Source organism: Varroa jacobsoni, unplaced genomic scaffold, assembly GCF_002532875.2.
Source record: "Varroa jacobsoni isolate VJ856 unplaced genomic scaffold, vjacob_1.0 scaffold_134, whole genome shotgun sequence".
Lineage (NCBI taxonomy): Eukaryota > Metazoa > Arthropoda > Arachnida > Mesostigmata > Varroidae > Varroa > Varroa jacobsoni.
In genome coordinates this window covers 46575-63256 of record NW_019213036.1, presented here as the reverse complement: position 1 = coordinate 63256, position 16682 = coordinate 46575, and the positions used below count along the sequence as shown (strand labels likewise).

The 16682-nt window shown below is 39.0% G+C and overlaps 3 long non-coding RNA genes across 5 annotated transcripts in view; 1 reads left to right on the top strand and 2 right to left on the bottom strand.

Moving 5' to 3' along the window:
- The window catches only part of LOC111268399 (uncharacterized), a 58974-nt gene that overhangs the window by 6114 nt on the left and 36178 nt on the right, over positions 1-16682 (bottom strand). For all 3 annotated transcript variants that reach the window (XR_002685201.2, XR_002685203.2, XR_002685204.2), the window contains exon 2: positions 698-882. This is a non-coding gene — a long non-coding RNA (uncharacterized LOC111268399). The remainder of the gene's footprint in view (positions 1-697; positions 883-16682) is intronic.
- On the bottom strand, positions 5407-7312 carry LOC111268373 (uncharacterized). The gene is made up of 2 exons (XR_015314134.1): positions 7177-7312; positions 5407-6002 (listed from the first exon to the last, which is right to left on the bottom strand). It is a non-coding gene; the product is annotated as an uncharacterized LOC111268373 (long non-coding RNA).
- On the top strand, positions 7494-10216 carry LOC111268411 (uncharacterized). Its single transcript, XR_002685205.2, has 3 exons — positions 7494-7583; positions 8539-9580; positions 9820-10216. It is a non-coding gene; the product is annotated as an uncharacterized LOC111268411 (long non-coding RNA).

Sequence of the window (16682 nt, the reverse complement as noted above, 5' to 3'; positions counted from 1 at the left end):
AATCTTGTAAACACTACATGGTAAAACTATGTGGCTACATAAAAATCAAGAATATCAACAGCTATTTTGCTTCTAATAGGCATTTCTGTTTTTTTACTAGCTAATTCACAGATATACATTGATTATTAACAATATAGTAGGACGCCATCTCATCGAAGTTTTAGCCTGCGCACGCTTTACTACCGGACTCGTTCTATATTACCCTTGTAGGAATAAAAGGTTAATTATATATATACGATGGTGGTAACGTCGAATAGCGGCTAACTGGCTGTTCCTTAGTATCCTCTTTTACAGTACAGTTTAAACACAAGTGACGAAGGAATTGTTGGCCTGAGTCTACTAGTAAAATGAATATACCCTATGAGGAAAACAAAATTCGGCCCTTAAAAGCAAACGGATAGGCTCCATTTCCAGGCGTCGTTTTTAAGGATAAAGCTCTAGCGATTCAAAAAAGAATTAAGTCAGTTCCAGAAGTTGTTTTGATTGGATAAGCTCGCAAGCGTAAACTTTTAGTAATGACAGTTGGGTTGATAAATATTTTCGGTTTTATATGCCCCAAAAAATAGATGGACTAAAGAATATATTTCACGCACAACATCGTATTCGCTCTGTAGTTTTCATTATTAAATCGATGTAATGAAAATAACAGGATGGCTAATAACCAAACCTCATGCTCGTTACGGCAACTTAGTCTTACCTAGTGATTATTTCCGTAATTACGCAGTGGGTAACGTATTGGCCTGCTAAGCTTAAGGATACGTGGTGATCTGGGTTAGAATGCAGGCGTAGGCACACGTCATTTCGCGCTAAGAGCCAACCGTTTCGGCACTACTTAACGGCTTAGGTATCGGACGTAGATCACAGAAGACTTTCTTTTTTCACCTGGTGACGATTCAGAGAAACAACAACTCAGGAGTGAACATTATTTTTTGTTTGACTATTTGGTCTATTTAAGAAGAAAGAACGAAGTGCCATCGTAGGTTTTCGACCGCAGTAGCAGTGTTATCAGATGACCGATTCAATAACTGGCTCTCACATTATAGGCGAAAGATTTTACAGACACAACACCGCCTTCGGCAACCAGATTTTGATCAGGTTTTTTTGATACGGCCTGAGCTGTGCTTTTATACCCGGAAAAGTTGAAAAGACTTTTACGACTGCAACCTACGTTAATTTGCGTGAGAATTTTACTGATAGGTGAGCAGCGAATTTCGCAAAAGTATTTAAAATCAGGGTTTTTAAAGCATACCGCCAACTTTATTTCCGCTTTTTTGAAAGGCGCTTTATAAATCAATATGTTTTTTGTATTTTATTTTTTTTGTACTTGTCGGTCTTGAAACAAAATTCACTGAAACTAGATGCAAAAGGTTAATGTAGTTTTGTAATACTAATAATACTATATCATAATTACGCATATTCGTTACTCGATAAATTAATAAAAAATAAAATATGAAAAACAAAAAAGTGTTTTTCATAAGTGTAAGCTAGTAAAACATAATAAATTACACACGTGTAAAGGCTGGATTTATTTAGCAGATCCATGTTTGATATTGACCGAAGTAAGATTCGTCAATTAAATGCAAGAAAATTTCTAGTTTTTTTTGAGATTGTACTATTAGTCGCAAACAAATAACAATTAGAAGCAATCCGGCACTAATCTCTGGTCGGATATTCACTCCACAGTAAAAATAAGCCTTACCCGATTTAAACACTTGGAAAGTTTTCCGAAAGTTCTTAGACTATGCTTCCACAAGCTATCAACAAGGGTAAACGTCCAACTTGATTTCGTTATTAGGATCTTCTGGCTAAGCTACTATATCGGGCAAGTCACCGATTCGGTCTCATATATAGAATATAACATTATGAATATATATAAGTAACGTGAAATCGCTAAGAACGTCTCGACTAATTGCAAATGTGATGTATCACAACACCTAAATTACAAACAATTTAATAGCCAGCAGTTTTTACTACGATAAAATTCGGGTAAATTTCGGGTTCATTCAGCTTCGTTTCGCACTAAAGGGCAGCCGTAAAACCCTATATTTGACCTAAAGCTCCAGACATATTGAAGCCTTAGGAGCGTATTTTGCTTGTTATCGTTTTATTCTACTTGATTTTCGGTAGCGATATCAATGTATCGTACATACCACGAAGAAGATAAGTCCAGACGCTTCATATCATTTTCAAATGCTGAATTGGCCGGCAGCGGAAAAGCTATAAGCTCTGTCTGTTCACTGCGCACCAAAGCTGTAATGTGTCCTTTCTCGTGGCCTTCGACTGCAGCTTCTTGCCTTGCTTTTACGCAGTGACGACATAGATTTGAAGGCTAGCATTGTTTGTCTTTCACAACATCAGTGATCTGCTGCCTATCAGTATTCCGTATATCATAAATTTCGCAGAGACAGACTGTCACTCGAGCTCTTAGTAATGTCAGTATTCGAAATACTGTCTTCTTTGCTACCTGCTAATAATATCATTGGTTCTAGGTTTATTTTTTTGGCCTTTTGCTTGGACCACTATGCAGAAAGAGGTGCAAACGGCAGGAACCTATTTACTCAGATTAGATTTGTGGACGAGTCCCAAGACGGTACCCTATTAGGCGAGCATCCAAGAAGAGACTCAACATGAAGTAAGTAGCTATTGGCACTCAGTTTAAAAAGCACGATGCGTGCACCTTACGGGAAAAAGCTCAGAAACCGAGTTAAAACGCCATAAGTGATGGAGACTTATAGCATTATACGTATAAGTATAAACTGCGTTTTATATTAAAGGTGTCTTGACGTCTAAGAATTCTATTTAGCCTCGCATATATTTAAATTAGAGACGGTAAGATACGTTTATTTTGCTCTTTTGATTATTTGTGCAACAACAAACCTGACATGCCAGATACAGTCGTGTTAGAGCTGCGCGGTCGCAATTAGTTAAGAATTTCTTACACCGTAGTCGACTATGTTAACGTTAGTTCATGTTAAAAATAGTACTCAAGTGTGGACGTTACGTTTGATAAACAGGAAATACTCACCAATTTTCAACTAAACCTTAGGGCAATCACAGTGATTGATCATTCCAGGTATCAAACTGTGAGTTCCATGCTTCTTTGTTGGGTAGGATCGAATAGGATTTTCGGACGTGGAAAATTTTAGTTTGCACATAACACAGGCTACCTGTATCTGTCGACAATCACCGATCTCTGCCTCCTGAGTCCTTTTTGCTATCAGAAACTCTTTATTGTACAAATATCTTCTTTCGGATTATGAAAATACCGATGGTGAAAATGTGCAGTAAGAAACACCCATTAACAAGGAGACACACTAGGATTACGACTGAACCAATTTTTTTTCTAGCGAAGGCAAGTGAACCCAAAAACACAAAGGCACATATTTATAAAATTTTTATTTATTTAATATAGTATTACTTGTACAAAAAAACCACACACTGATCCTTGTTGAAACCAAAGTTTCCCAATAGATTCGTAAACGTAAAACGATTACATGGGGCGTACCTACTCTAAAGGCAAAGCATCCTCTAAAACCCACCTTCCAATTACCGGGGCAGTGTATATATTAAGCTGTTGAGAAAGAAGTTCCCATTATTAGCTTGTACTTTCCTTTTCTATTTTTTTCATCTGGTGCGAGTCAGGTGTTATAGTTGATTGAATGGATTTTTTTTCTATTAGTAGGCGGTGAATATCAGTTCGTTTGGATTATAAAATAATTCAGTTTGGACCTCGAAAGAGCCGAAGTTGGATGGAAAAGAAAGAAAGGGGTGCGACGCCAACTTTGATTGATGTCACAAGGTTGCGGAAGGAATCCAGAAAATATTTTACGTACCGTGGGACATTGGGTAAGTACCAATGTCCCACGGTGATAATGACCGTCCTTCAAATGCGTCTAAAGTGAATTCTCGTCAAACTCGAAAAGTTTAGTAAAGTGCGTCCTCTACGTGAAGCGCGTCGAGGATATTCTTTTTGCTAAACAAGCTACTTTTCAGTAGCGCTCTTAACTATACTGTAGAATCCTCACTGTACATGCTGCGGCTACTCAGTGTTTCGGCAGCTTTTTGGTTTCGGTAGAAGCCCAAGAAGAAATAAACATGCTGTTTCTGGTATACAGTTTAGCTACGTTTGATACCTAAACTTGGTCTGCATTTTTTGATAAAAATTAGCGGCAGCTTTATAGAGGTCATAAAGAGCTGTCCGAAGGCATAAAACGATCAAACGCAAAAGAAACATTTGCCCACAGAGACGGGCACGAGTTTCCTAAAAGCCAATACGTGTCGTTTCGAAATCGTGATTTAGAAATCTTATAAAGTATTAGAAACGTTCGCTTGGTTCTATTCAACTTGCTGTGCCTCCGATAGGATACTTACGCCATCTATACTCCTACCGAGTAGAGGGAGTCACACATTTCAAATGAGGGGACTGCCGTTGGTCGGCTTACTCAGTCAGCTAACAAGTGAAGTTGTTGTGCATGGAGTGGTCCTTTTGCACTTCACATTTGACTCAAATGCATGCTCTTCATTTTGACACGTACTAAGTGACGGCATCTGCGTACTTACCTGGTTGACATAGATTTATGACCGTGTTAACGAGGATGTGATCTAGTTCATAATTCCTCTTCCTAGAAATACCATCTGGGAATCTTGCGTTACGCATGTTACGACGTTCAGCGTGCAATTGGACGCTGCTAACAATGTTAGGCGACTTAAATAAAACGAGAACTGAAGTAAATCGTCATACGAACAAAATCATGGATTTAGATGTTTGAAATCATGATTACGCTATAAACATCTCGTAACGAAAACACTCAGTAATATAGTACGGTACTTCTGGCTGTACTTGATTTAAATTCAGATATTTTAAGCTACATAGTCATTTACGTAGCAGAAACAAGGCGTTGAAGCGTTGAATATGCAGTGCTTTCATTGGGCACTTGAAGTCAAGGATTACTATACTACACCTTCTCTTACGTGATCTCCTTGGGTTTTTTTTGGAATTTGTGAAGGCACAGTCAACGTCTAGTTAGAACGAATAGAGAAACCAATAAGTATTTCCCTATTGCCAGACGCTAACTTGCATCTCTGTGTTCATAGAGTCTTGGATTTGATTTATAAATATTGATTAGGTTGTGAACCAATAACCATTTTTTTTAGTTCTGCAATAATTAGAGGTATGACTGAATCAAGGAACACAAAAAGCTATTCAACGAGTGAAGTACAACCAATGCAAAGTGACTCATAGCTCATTGGGCAAAATTTTTATTCAAAATTACTTTTTAATACAATTAAATATGATTTTAATAAATACGTGTCATAAAAGCCTTTACCGAGTGGATAAAGAAGTGGCGTACTTACAGCTATCTTGTACTGGCCTGTTTTCTGATATATTAAGGACAACAATAAGAATGGGCGAGTCTCGCTAGTTCCTTTATTGAGTTTTAGTTCACAGCGCATACAGACGCATCAGTGCTCCGAACTGCACGTGATACCAGATCCATCGAATCCATACTCTCCCTTGGACAATTCCGAATCGCTCTCGACAATAGTGAGTTCATCAGAATCAGGATCGTTGTAATGCCGCTCAAACTCGCTCCTAAGTAAATCATTATAAATCATTATTCGTCTTTCAAAGTAGCCGACAACAAATTGGGAAACTTTTTTTTTTGAGCGCGTTTCGGCGAGGTCAGCCCAGGTGTTCATGAGCATTTCTTTGATGTGTTTCAGACTTGTTGGCTCGTAGTCACATCGACGGTCCAGATTATCTTCGACGTGAACTTTAGCATTACGCTCGTATCTAGAGCGATTTGACGTCATACGCAACCTTCCGTCAGTGTCGCGATGAAGTACGGATCTATTGAGTCCGTTAATCCTCCTCGACCCAGAAATCGAAACATCCTCAGAATTTGACCCTTTATCCCTAGAGCTAATGATGCGATAAGCTGTATCTTGCGCCGAACAGCTTAACCACGTAACTTGGCTCGACTTTGTCATTTTATCTTCCGCTAGTGAGACACAGAAATACGGTATAGCGAAGCATTAATTAAGGTAGATCGAGCTGCTGAGACAAGCAGCTAAAAAGCACGAGTTGACGATCCAATACTGAAGGTTGCTATAAAGCTTGATTAATTAATTTGCACTTGTTATTAAAATTAGCCACGTATTTTTTTTTTAATTTTTAGTTTCTTTTTGTAAATATGCGAGTTTTGAAACAAATCTCAACAGCAAAAGAGTTTATTAAATAGACTTGATGCTGTCTTTGCTTGCAAGGCTTATTGCGCAACTGCATCCAAAGGCATCTATTTCGATAAGTTTTCTGCTTTTTTAGAAAAAAAATTCATTTCACATCCAAATGGGTTGCCCTTAACCAGAGGTAATGTTTAAGTAAATTGATGCGATTCATGATTAAATTTATAAATCTCAGAGTTTGTGGTGTACGGAAGACGTTTGTCGAGTTATATTTTTGAAAATTCGCTGGGCTGTTTTGATGCGATAAAAATCACACATGAAAAACCGGAAACTCAAATAGATCACGTAATTACAGTATAATACGGTGAAGACAGCAGCGTACACTAACCCAACAACAGTGTTCCCGGGATAGCACGAAGAACACAACAGAAGAACTAAGAAATAGCACAACAATCATTCCGTATTTGATGCGAATTGGCTTGTATAAATAATGAAATATATAATTTTCCTATTTATCCCGACGCTGACATTTCGCATCGACTGAGAACTGTTCGAAATTACATAATACATTCACTTGCCATGGACGCTGTAAACGATGCTCTATACCTTACTGAACCTACATAGATTTTTCCCGTTTTAAGAAACGTTTGCTACTTTATTAAGCTTTAACGGATCTGTCCAAACAACCGGTTACTTCAAGTGTTAATGCAAGCTTCCCTGGGGTAGATGAAACGTGTGCCCATATTCTGAACATCACTCTATAATACTACACAATTCTCTTCGATATTCTTCCATTCAGGTTGGTGAAATAGAAACTCATCATGTAAGGCGGGCATAGGCGTATGTAAGGTGACTTGTAGCGTGTTCATAGGCCACGGCTTCGCTGTACTCTTCATTTCAATATCTAGCAGATACGAGGTATCAGATAAATCGCACTAAAAACAACCATCACCAATGCACACAATACTCATACGATTCAAAACGGCCAACCTGATTCTATTGAGCTTCTGGAAATGCGTTTTCTCCGTAGTGCCGTAGGTTATCATAGTTTTCGATCGATGTGCTATTTAGTATTAGTGGATCACAGGAACAACAACAACCGCAACAACAACAACAGCAGCAGCAGCAGCAGCGGGTCTTTTATGAACGTTCTGGGCACGTTTATGTTATATGAGGGATGCATGCATCCTCAAGATGATGCACGTGCCAGGCATCCTAGCAGTAACATGCTAGTGCATACGACTACGCGTTCAAGATATGTATAATTGATCAGACCAGCAGGATGCTACAGACTCTGCACTGTTCAAAACGGTTTCTAGAGGTTCCCAACGGCGCAGATACGTCGTAGGTATTCACTGCAATGGCTGGCTGTGATCGACGTGATTAATGATAGCAGCGTGAGTGGTATTGATGAACGTGTCGTAGGAACGACATAAGTTTGTTTCCGAGTTAACACACATAATTTTTTTGAAATAATCAATTTTCTAATGTTCAGCATCTGATCTTTCTGACACCGTTTTTGATAACGCAAGCTAGACTCTGCCGTTGAGTACGATGCAACGCTTCCAAATACGATTTCGATTTTGAATTTTAGAATTTCTATGCTTCTAACCGCTTACTTGTCACCTGCGCAACATCGAAACAACTAGGAATCGTTTAGTTAAACAGCCAATAACACTGCGAGGTAGCATCGTCTGTACTGCTTAAAGGGTACTATTTTTTTGTTCTTGTATTTGCTTCCACGTTTTTACGATCTCTTCCATTGTTGCGGTTTCCCACAAAAGAGTATTCGGCTGGATCTGCCCTAGCCTTGCGTTGTTCCGAACTCAAAAGCCTGCAAGCTTTACGAGTATTTGTTACTCTGGTCTAATTGGTCTTAACACGTCAAGTAGAGGGCGACCCGCAAGCTTAGCCTTGCGCCTGTCTTTTACTAAATGCTAAATTTGACTGTAGCTCTGTCGAGGTAAATATTATACTTATATATATATATATATATATATTATATATAAAATAGTCACTTCAAATAGCGGTCAGCTATACCCTAACAGTGATGAGTTAACGGCTTCTTCTATAGTGCAGTTCCAAAACAATTGGTTACACACACGCAAAGACATTGAGTGCACCTGTTGACGTGATACAGTTTTCACAAAAGTATACCCAGAAATAGGCCCAGTTAATGATCAGGACGGACGACGTTGGCCGCCCTGGTACATGCAAATGGTGGTGCGCGGCGTTATCTGTAAGCCTGGAAAATGGAAAAACAAATTTTCACCACCAGCTTACAACCAACCAAATTTGACGGAAAAGAGCGAACTGTTCATTCTAAAAGAAAAATTGACCTCTGGATCATAGGTCCCGCACCGCACTCTTTCGGGCGAAACCTAAAAAGATTTGTTTGACTTCAAGGGAGAATTAAATAAGCCGGCTTCTGGAGACTTTTAGCAACTATGTATATTTATCACATCTGACTGTTTAAGTGCACAGGCAGTATTTTAGCAAAATATTATTAGTATTAAAAAGTATTAGTAATACTTTATTATTTTTATTGTCCTGATTTCCACTGCTAGTCACAGTACTACTGGCAGCAACTGAAAACTAACAGGTGCAATCGCCAATTAAGTTTTCGTTACTTAGGCTGACATATTGCTGCAGGACCTTCTTCATAGGTCGTTTTTCCAAAGCTAGTCTTTATTTAAAAACACTCGAAATAAGGTAAGCGGTTGATGATGGCTCTGAAGCTCCCGCGAGTTGACCATGAACGATATTCTTATTGTCGGTAATTAAAATGATGTCGAAGTCTTCGTTAGCAACAAAAATATTGCTGAGGGCAATAACGCTTGCAGGAAGATGAAGGCTAATATCGTAAATATGACCTAACTTTACCTTTCTATGGGACTGAGTGCCTAACTCAAACCGCATGATATTCTGGTTATGGACGAACATGTTTAATTTATTTGAATTCGGTATTTCTCATGAATGTCTAGATTTTGTTGTGTCGTACAAAGTCTTTTATTCTCCGTAATAAAATAATTTGCGGATAAATAAAGCAAACTTGTTGGCTGTCCTTCAGAGATCTCCTGGTAGCAGGGCCAGTTGAGGTGTTACCAGATATAATTTGGTCGTTTGATGTAATGCGATTTCGGATGTGAAACTCGAAAGCTGTTGGTAGGCTTATCAATACTCTAAGCTAAAAGAGGAAATAAGAGCTAATAAAGAAAAAAAACCGTACAAGCAAGTACCGCTTTTGCAGATAATAAGATTTGGGCTGCACACGTGCAATGTTCCTTGCTGCTAATTACAGCTGAATGTTTGAAAGTAATGCTTTTCATTTCTTATATCTGGAAAATAACCAGGTCACCTGAGTCTTTAGAAGTTCGCTATGACTTCCATAAGGGTAAGTCAACCGTTTCTATACCATATGCATAACACATTCTGTATGGAGCTGCTATAAAGGCACAATAAGCTGTCTCAGTTTTAGATAATAAAGCAGGATATTTCGACTCTTGTACAGAGCTAAGAGGCAAACTTCTGAGAGATAACTGTAAAAACGTAAGCGTGAAAAATATATACGCTCTTCAACGGCTTATAACTTCAACCTTAAGCTTATAACCTATAACGGTTTTTACTTTTCAGGCTGTAATTGATTGGAAATAATGAGTGGACCGAGATTCATTGCTGAATAAAGATCTATTAAATAATGCTATTGATCGTAAAAAAAAACAATATCTCAGGGAGGTCCAGACAGATCCACCCACGCAATTTACACTTAATCAAATAAATCTTTGAAACGGATGGAACTCTTCTGGATGTTCATGGGCAACGTGGAAGGAAGGATGTCGACTAGGAATTCTGATCAGCTGTAGTGAAACGTGTCAGAGGTCTCTGGGATCATCGAGTCATAAGTTTGGTACCAACAAATCAAGTGTCTATCGTATTGTATAAACTTGCCTATTGAAAAATTACATTCCAGTAATCTATTAATAAATATGAATGATTCGGACCAGAGAAAATAATCCCATGAAATTATACTAAAAAATGTAATTAAAAAAATATAAACCAGGTGCACAGTTTTTGAAGGAGATCGTTTGAAGCGGTGAAGCCCATTCTAATTAAATGGCGTGATCTACCGGCATGATCGCATTTTCTCGGCTACGCAGTTTTTCGAGGAGTTAGAGAGGGCTGCGACATTTTACGTAGAGAATTAGCTGGATTATTTTATTTTGACTGCTGCAATTATTTGAACTTAATGTCGACATTCATTTACGAGTATTTTGATGACGGAACACCTATACATCGTCATCATGATATAAAAAAGTTGGGCAAAGAAAGTTCCTTAGATCTAACGTCAACGGATCGTTTCTTGTGGGAACACCTTAAAAACGACGAGGTTGAGGCCAGGACACTGAAGCATTTAAAAGGTCGAATCCTTGAGAAAGAACTTAAATATTAAGAAACATATGTCAGTAAAACCTACATTTATAATCGTTTAAACTATGTTTGCATTTTGTTTAGACACGCACTCTGTTAGTCGTAAGTGGGTGTTGTTGTCAGCAAACGTGTTCTCAAGAAAACTGTGTCTCCAGGATGCGACATTTTACCCTCTAGCTTCATTACAAACATATGCAGAAAGGAACCGAGACTGGTCTAAAAGATTATTGCAGTCGTCAATGCAGTTGTTCCTTCCAGATGTCCTTTTAAATATGCAGCTGTGAATAAAAAAAAACAGGACTTCTAATGTATTTAGTCTGAATAGAGATACCGATAGCGGACAAAATTAGGCATTGAATGAAACTAAAGCATGATGTGCCAATTTCTTGTTCATGTGATCGAAGGTGTCTGATCTCATATACGACGTGTGTGTGGAGATCTGCATTTCAAGGAGTTGATGCTGTTTCGGTATTTCAGTTCTCAGTCCAGATTCCTGAACACTATCTAGCGCTTTAACGCTTCGATAGCTTCATAACGCACAGAGATAAAGGCTGCGGAGTAAATCTTGCTTTGTAAGATGTATATACATAGGGTCACACACATCCCATGGGTCAACTCTATTCGAATTCTTGCGCTACAGTTAGATCATTGATACAGACTACGTAGTTCACAAAAACCGATAACGAATACCGCCTTTTTACAGGCTCGAGTCGAATAATTGAAGCTTTTTACAAACGAAAATGATTGTCTCAAAACTCAGTGTTTACGACGGTATTGTATACTATACGGCACACGTGCTACCGGGCTCTACGAGCATACCGAGCTCTATGCGGAGTTCTGTTAAAAGATTTAAAGCCTTTCAATCTGTCGCTACTGATAGGGGACGTGGTAAGTTCGCCTCATCGGCCGAAATTCATAGAAAATTATCTCAACCAGACTGGAAAAGTAGGAAAACAAGGCAACTCGATATCAGAACCCTAAAGTAGTCGTCTGGTGCCAGCTTCGAGTAAAAGATGTACGACTGGCTTTCACTTATTAGTTCTTGTTAAAGGGACATGTTGAAAATTCTTTACGGCCTAAGTTTTCATCTGTAGGGTTTTTTGAACGGCAACAATTGACCAGAAATGTTTGTAGTTGTGCTCGATTTCATTAGGTAGCCATGTTAAGTTGTTTCGTTCTAGGTTTGCAGAGACAGTCGCCCATATGATGTAACACTCGAAGCACGCTGACAAGGATTTCCGTTTGTAAAACGATGATGATGCTGTGAATATTCGGATCATTCCAGTTACGTTATTACAGTTTGACATTGATCCATCAGGAGTGGATGATTTCATATTAGGTCAGAAAGTATTTTCGTCGGCTCCTAAATGTTGTTGCCTACAAATTGTATTTACTCGTTTCGTTTGAAACTGTTTTAAAACTTCTATACTGTACCCTTTGTAATTTGTCTAGCTTCAATAGTGGCAGATTTCCGGAGAGTCAAACCGTCTGCGATCAAGAACTGCGTGGCTGGCGTCGCCATTTTCACTGTTTCCCGTTTAAAAAAGCGCGCCGGCAAAAACGAGAATCGATTCTGATGTTGACAAAATAGAAGCCGTATCCAATAGGGTTTTCGTACTTTGCTGTTAGTGCTTTTAAGCTGGAAAATCCCATCTAATCAGGCTTCTGCTGGCTAAGGATAAGTCGCCGAATTAAATTGCCTCTATACATTAGGTTTGGTTTAAAGCCAGGGACGTATTCCCCATGTAAACTGTCGCTGCCAACTGTGTAAACACATACCTACTATTGGTTGCAGGGCAAAGAAGCAAACAATTTTGCACGTGATAGGCACCGTGAGAAAAATTTATGATACTTCATGTAAGGTAAAAATTACTAAAAGATTTAGCTATTTTTGACTTTCGAAATTTTAGTGGCGTCTGTAGAGGTTATCCTATTGTACGCTTTTTAAATGCAATAAAACCGTGAATGAATACTGGAATTTGAGTCATATCATAAAACTGAAGCATGGGTTCAATTAGATATGATCTATAGAAAGTAGAGGATAACATCAAATGCTACATGGCACTGCCGACTTACAAGGCTCCGGCATATCATGAATTTGATGTTGAAATTTTAGTCCCGGCTTATTGCCTAGGCAAGTGATTCAGGATAAGAATCGCAAGTTTAAAGAATGGGTCTATAGATTGATCGTTTTTATAGGCACATCCTTCGTACGTGTAGGAATCCATCTGGGATCTTTAGCGGAGGAACGCTGTGGGCTGTCAAAAATGCAGTAGGTATAGTTAGCCTCTTGGAAAAAGCGAGAGTCCTTTCTAATTTGATCCAATATATCTTTAACAACCGAACTGCGAAGTTCTTTTTCTTAGAAAAAGAACTTCGCAGGTAGAAATGCATTATGCTTGATATATTTCCAGGATTTCTGTACGCCTAAAGATTAAGCAGTTAAGCACTGTAGAAGATCAACAACTCGCGTATCGAACTTATCGACCGGTGCTGCGATTAAGCACTGCCTTTTTGAGCATGAAACGGCGCGTGTTTTGTCCGCTTTCGGACCCAGGCCGAATTTTATTAGGTAATTTAGTAGGCAAACTTGTTATCGCGGCATTCTCCCTACGCTAGCGTAACAAAGCAAAGTCGATCACAACCGAGCGAAAAATCAATGCCACAATGTTTTTAACAGTGTTGGAACTTTTGAATTTTCAAAGTTCGATAAATGGAGCGAAAGTTGACTGTTTGCAACAAGTCAAAGGGGCAAAAAGGGCCAAAGACAAAGTGGGCAGTCGGTCAGGTGAATGATTTCGCTATAGGGAAGGTACTGATGGATGTTTAGGACTCGTGACCTGTCTCGGGTCAGTCTAACACAGCTTTGGGGACAGCTGTACGCTACCGTCATACACTGACCGTCTTGTTTTATAGATTAATATATTTGTGATATTCGTTATTTTTGAAGCTCTCAAAACATAAATCGAAGACCGTCGTGATTCGAATAGGTGACTAGTGTCTAGCTTAAGCACACATATCTTAAGCCCCAAAAAGGGGTATGCACGTTTGCACAACTTAAGAAAGATAACATAGTTTCAGAAAATATTATTTGGACCTTGTACATTTTAGACGCTTTTTTTAGAAGGCCGCAGCTAACTATAGTTCAAGCTCGATAGAAAAAAAACCAGCTTCTTTTCTATTTTACAGTAAAAGCTATATCATTGTTCGGATCGTCCAAATCATTCCGGTTGTTTCGTGCGAATTTACCATTATCAAATAACTGACCGCTTCTATTGCCGTCTCCGCGAATATTACAGACCCCATTACCTAGACCCAGATCAGATCTCTCCTCGATTTCTGTTGGCACAGATGTCGTATGTAGCCATTCAAGTTTACATTTTATCTGCTGTCCTATCTCAACCGTTGACTCCCTCTACATCCAGGTTCTCTTTATTGCTTTGTCGTTTCATAAGATCCGCACGAGTTATCAGCTTATCGTACGACGAAGACAACCTTGTAGCGACAAATTCATGGCAAGTGGGGCAACTGAAGGGGTATCATGAGACAAAACAATGAGCAAACAACAAATTGCGACAAGATGATAACTCGTGAGATTGCCTTGTTGCTTTCCGCCCCTTCCCTCCGATCCCTATCTTACTTTTCGTCCATTCACTCTTTTAGCGTTCCCCTTCGATCTGCATGCTGTATTGGTATGATCTTGTATATCGGTTTGGGTGTATCTGTATATACGTGTGTTTGTGTGAATTTATATATAGTTTTCGCAAGACGTGATCTGCTCTGCTACGTATGGTATAATACAAACAAATGATAACCAAGAAAGAAATAACTTTTTCATGCATCTAACTCGCCATTTTTGTTTCTATAGAAGATGCAAATAATGATTCACACTAGTAACACAAAATCTACCAGTCGAATTCATAACAGTCGTATTACAACAGACACTTGAAAACCCACGTTTTGCCCAATGTCATAGCGGGACATACTTGTTCACATCAGCCCACTTTGGTTCTTTCCTCCTCTTTATACGTTGCGTATAATCATCTCTTGGCACCTTCCTGTTTTACACAGGCCGACGCAACAAAAATGACCATAATCGTTTACCACTAGACAGCGTTGCATCGATAACATCGCCATGGTAATTATTATATCTGGATAGTATTCCCAATAACAATAATAAACGACTTTACAAAGAGAAAGTGAGAATGGAAGCTGAATGAGCAATGCAACTGGATGGGATTGTTGAATTTAAGGGGTGGGGGAGAGAGGTATCGTTGTTGACATGCTTGTTAGCGATTCATCTGTGAAAAAAGAGGCAATAGCAGCAGTATTGGCTGCGGCAAGCGTTCAAGAACGGCGTCCATAAGATATAAGCAAGTTTATTTGGGGGGTAAAAGGCTTTCAGGGCATGGTGGCCGGGCGGTAGTCGGGCTGTGGCTCATGGTGCCGCAGCGCTGTCGGCAACACAATCGTAAGAATGCTGCTGAATAAAACGTACATAATTCTAATATAGCTCATGCAGTAGCCTTTAATTTGTACCACTGGAAGCACCAATAGTAGCAGCTGTCGGCCAGCCGAAAGCCGAATCCTTCTAATAAGAGAGAAGTAGCAGACCTAATCATATGCTCCTATGTACGAATATGTAAATATGACTTCTTAAAGCATTGTTTGATGATAACAACGAGTGGATGAGAAAAAGGAGAACGAAAATCTTACGCTAAAGATATATAGCTTTGGTAAAACGATAGATGTGTAGCACACTAATGTAATACCATGTGCGATTTGCCTTCCGGTTGCTCTATATTGCCGTATAGGCCTAAATCAATATCATGAAATAATGCATTACCGTATAAATTATACGTGCCAATGTAGACCGTACGACTAGTAAACGGTACTGCGAAGGGCATCTTCAAGGGACGTTGGTGGATCTCATGCATCTATGTTGAAACAAAAATGCATTTAGAAGCCTTCCTAATCTTGACTAACGCTTGTTGATCAGTTGTTCCGCGAAGCATTGCCACTTCGCGAGAACCTCTCCGACATGTCTCATAAAAATCACGAATTATCGCTATGGCTATAATCTTCTGGCCACATATCTTCTATTACATAAGTTTCACCTTCGAGTATTTGTCAGTCCGTTTGACCCACTTTTGCCTAACCGTAATTGTGTAACATTATCATTATATGAGGCATGTTATTGGAGTAAAATATCATTGTGCCGATCTAACTTAAAAAAAAAAAGCCTTGTTTGCACTCTACAATAGACGTTATTGTGATAAAAGCTTACGATGACCATTTCATCTCGAGCTTTTGCCACAATGGGCAATCGCGCTCTTCGCTTGTCGGATGTTTACGTATACTATTTCGCCTAATGCACATGAACAACTTGAAAGAAGCTCATTTCTAAAGGAAGAAATAATTCGAATAGGTAAGTTTATATGAATCGGTTTTACTTAAACGCAGGAAGGCTTTGATAATGAAGTGGCAGCAACCCTTAGATAAACCTCATTTCGTTGTTATTGCATATAGCCATAACAGATAACATGGCCTGATCGAAGCCCCAACGGTAGTGCCGAACGTCGGAAACTCGAAACATTCAGATCACCTAACTCGAAGTTAACCTCGAAGTCGATAAACGAAACGTATCGCTAAATTTCCTATGTTTTCAATATGGCGACAGATAACGTTTATCCTGTATGGCTGTTTCGGCAGAGATTAAGAAGATTGTATAATAAACTAGCTTATGACCGTAAAGCGTAATATTATATAAGAAGAACAATTGTAGTTAGTTATTACGCAATATTTGCTGCACGGATGTCATTTGTCCTGAATTCGTGTTCGCCGGCTATCGAAGCGTTATTATCGACTGTCTTTGCCGTGGACAGAGGTAGGTCGCATTTCATCATGACTGTACAGAAATGGCAGACCTTTCTGGGCCTTTCAGATAATTGATGGTTCTTGAAACCAAAGCTTGGAAATTGCTTGCTTTATAAGCTCTTGTGTAACAGTCATGCCAGACTGGACAAAATCAAAATTAGTTGATGTTCTTCAAAGTCAGCTCTATAATC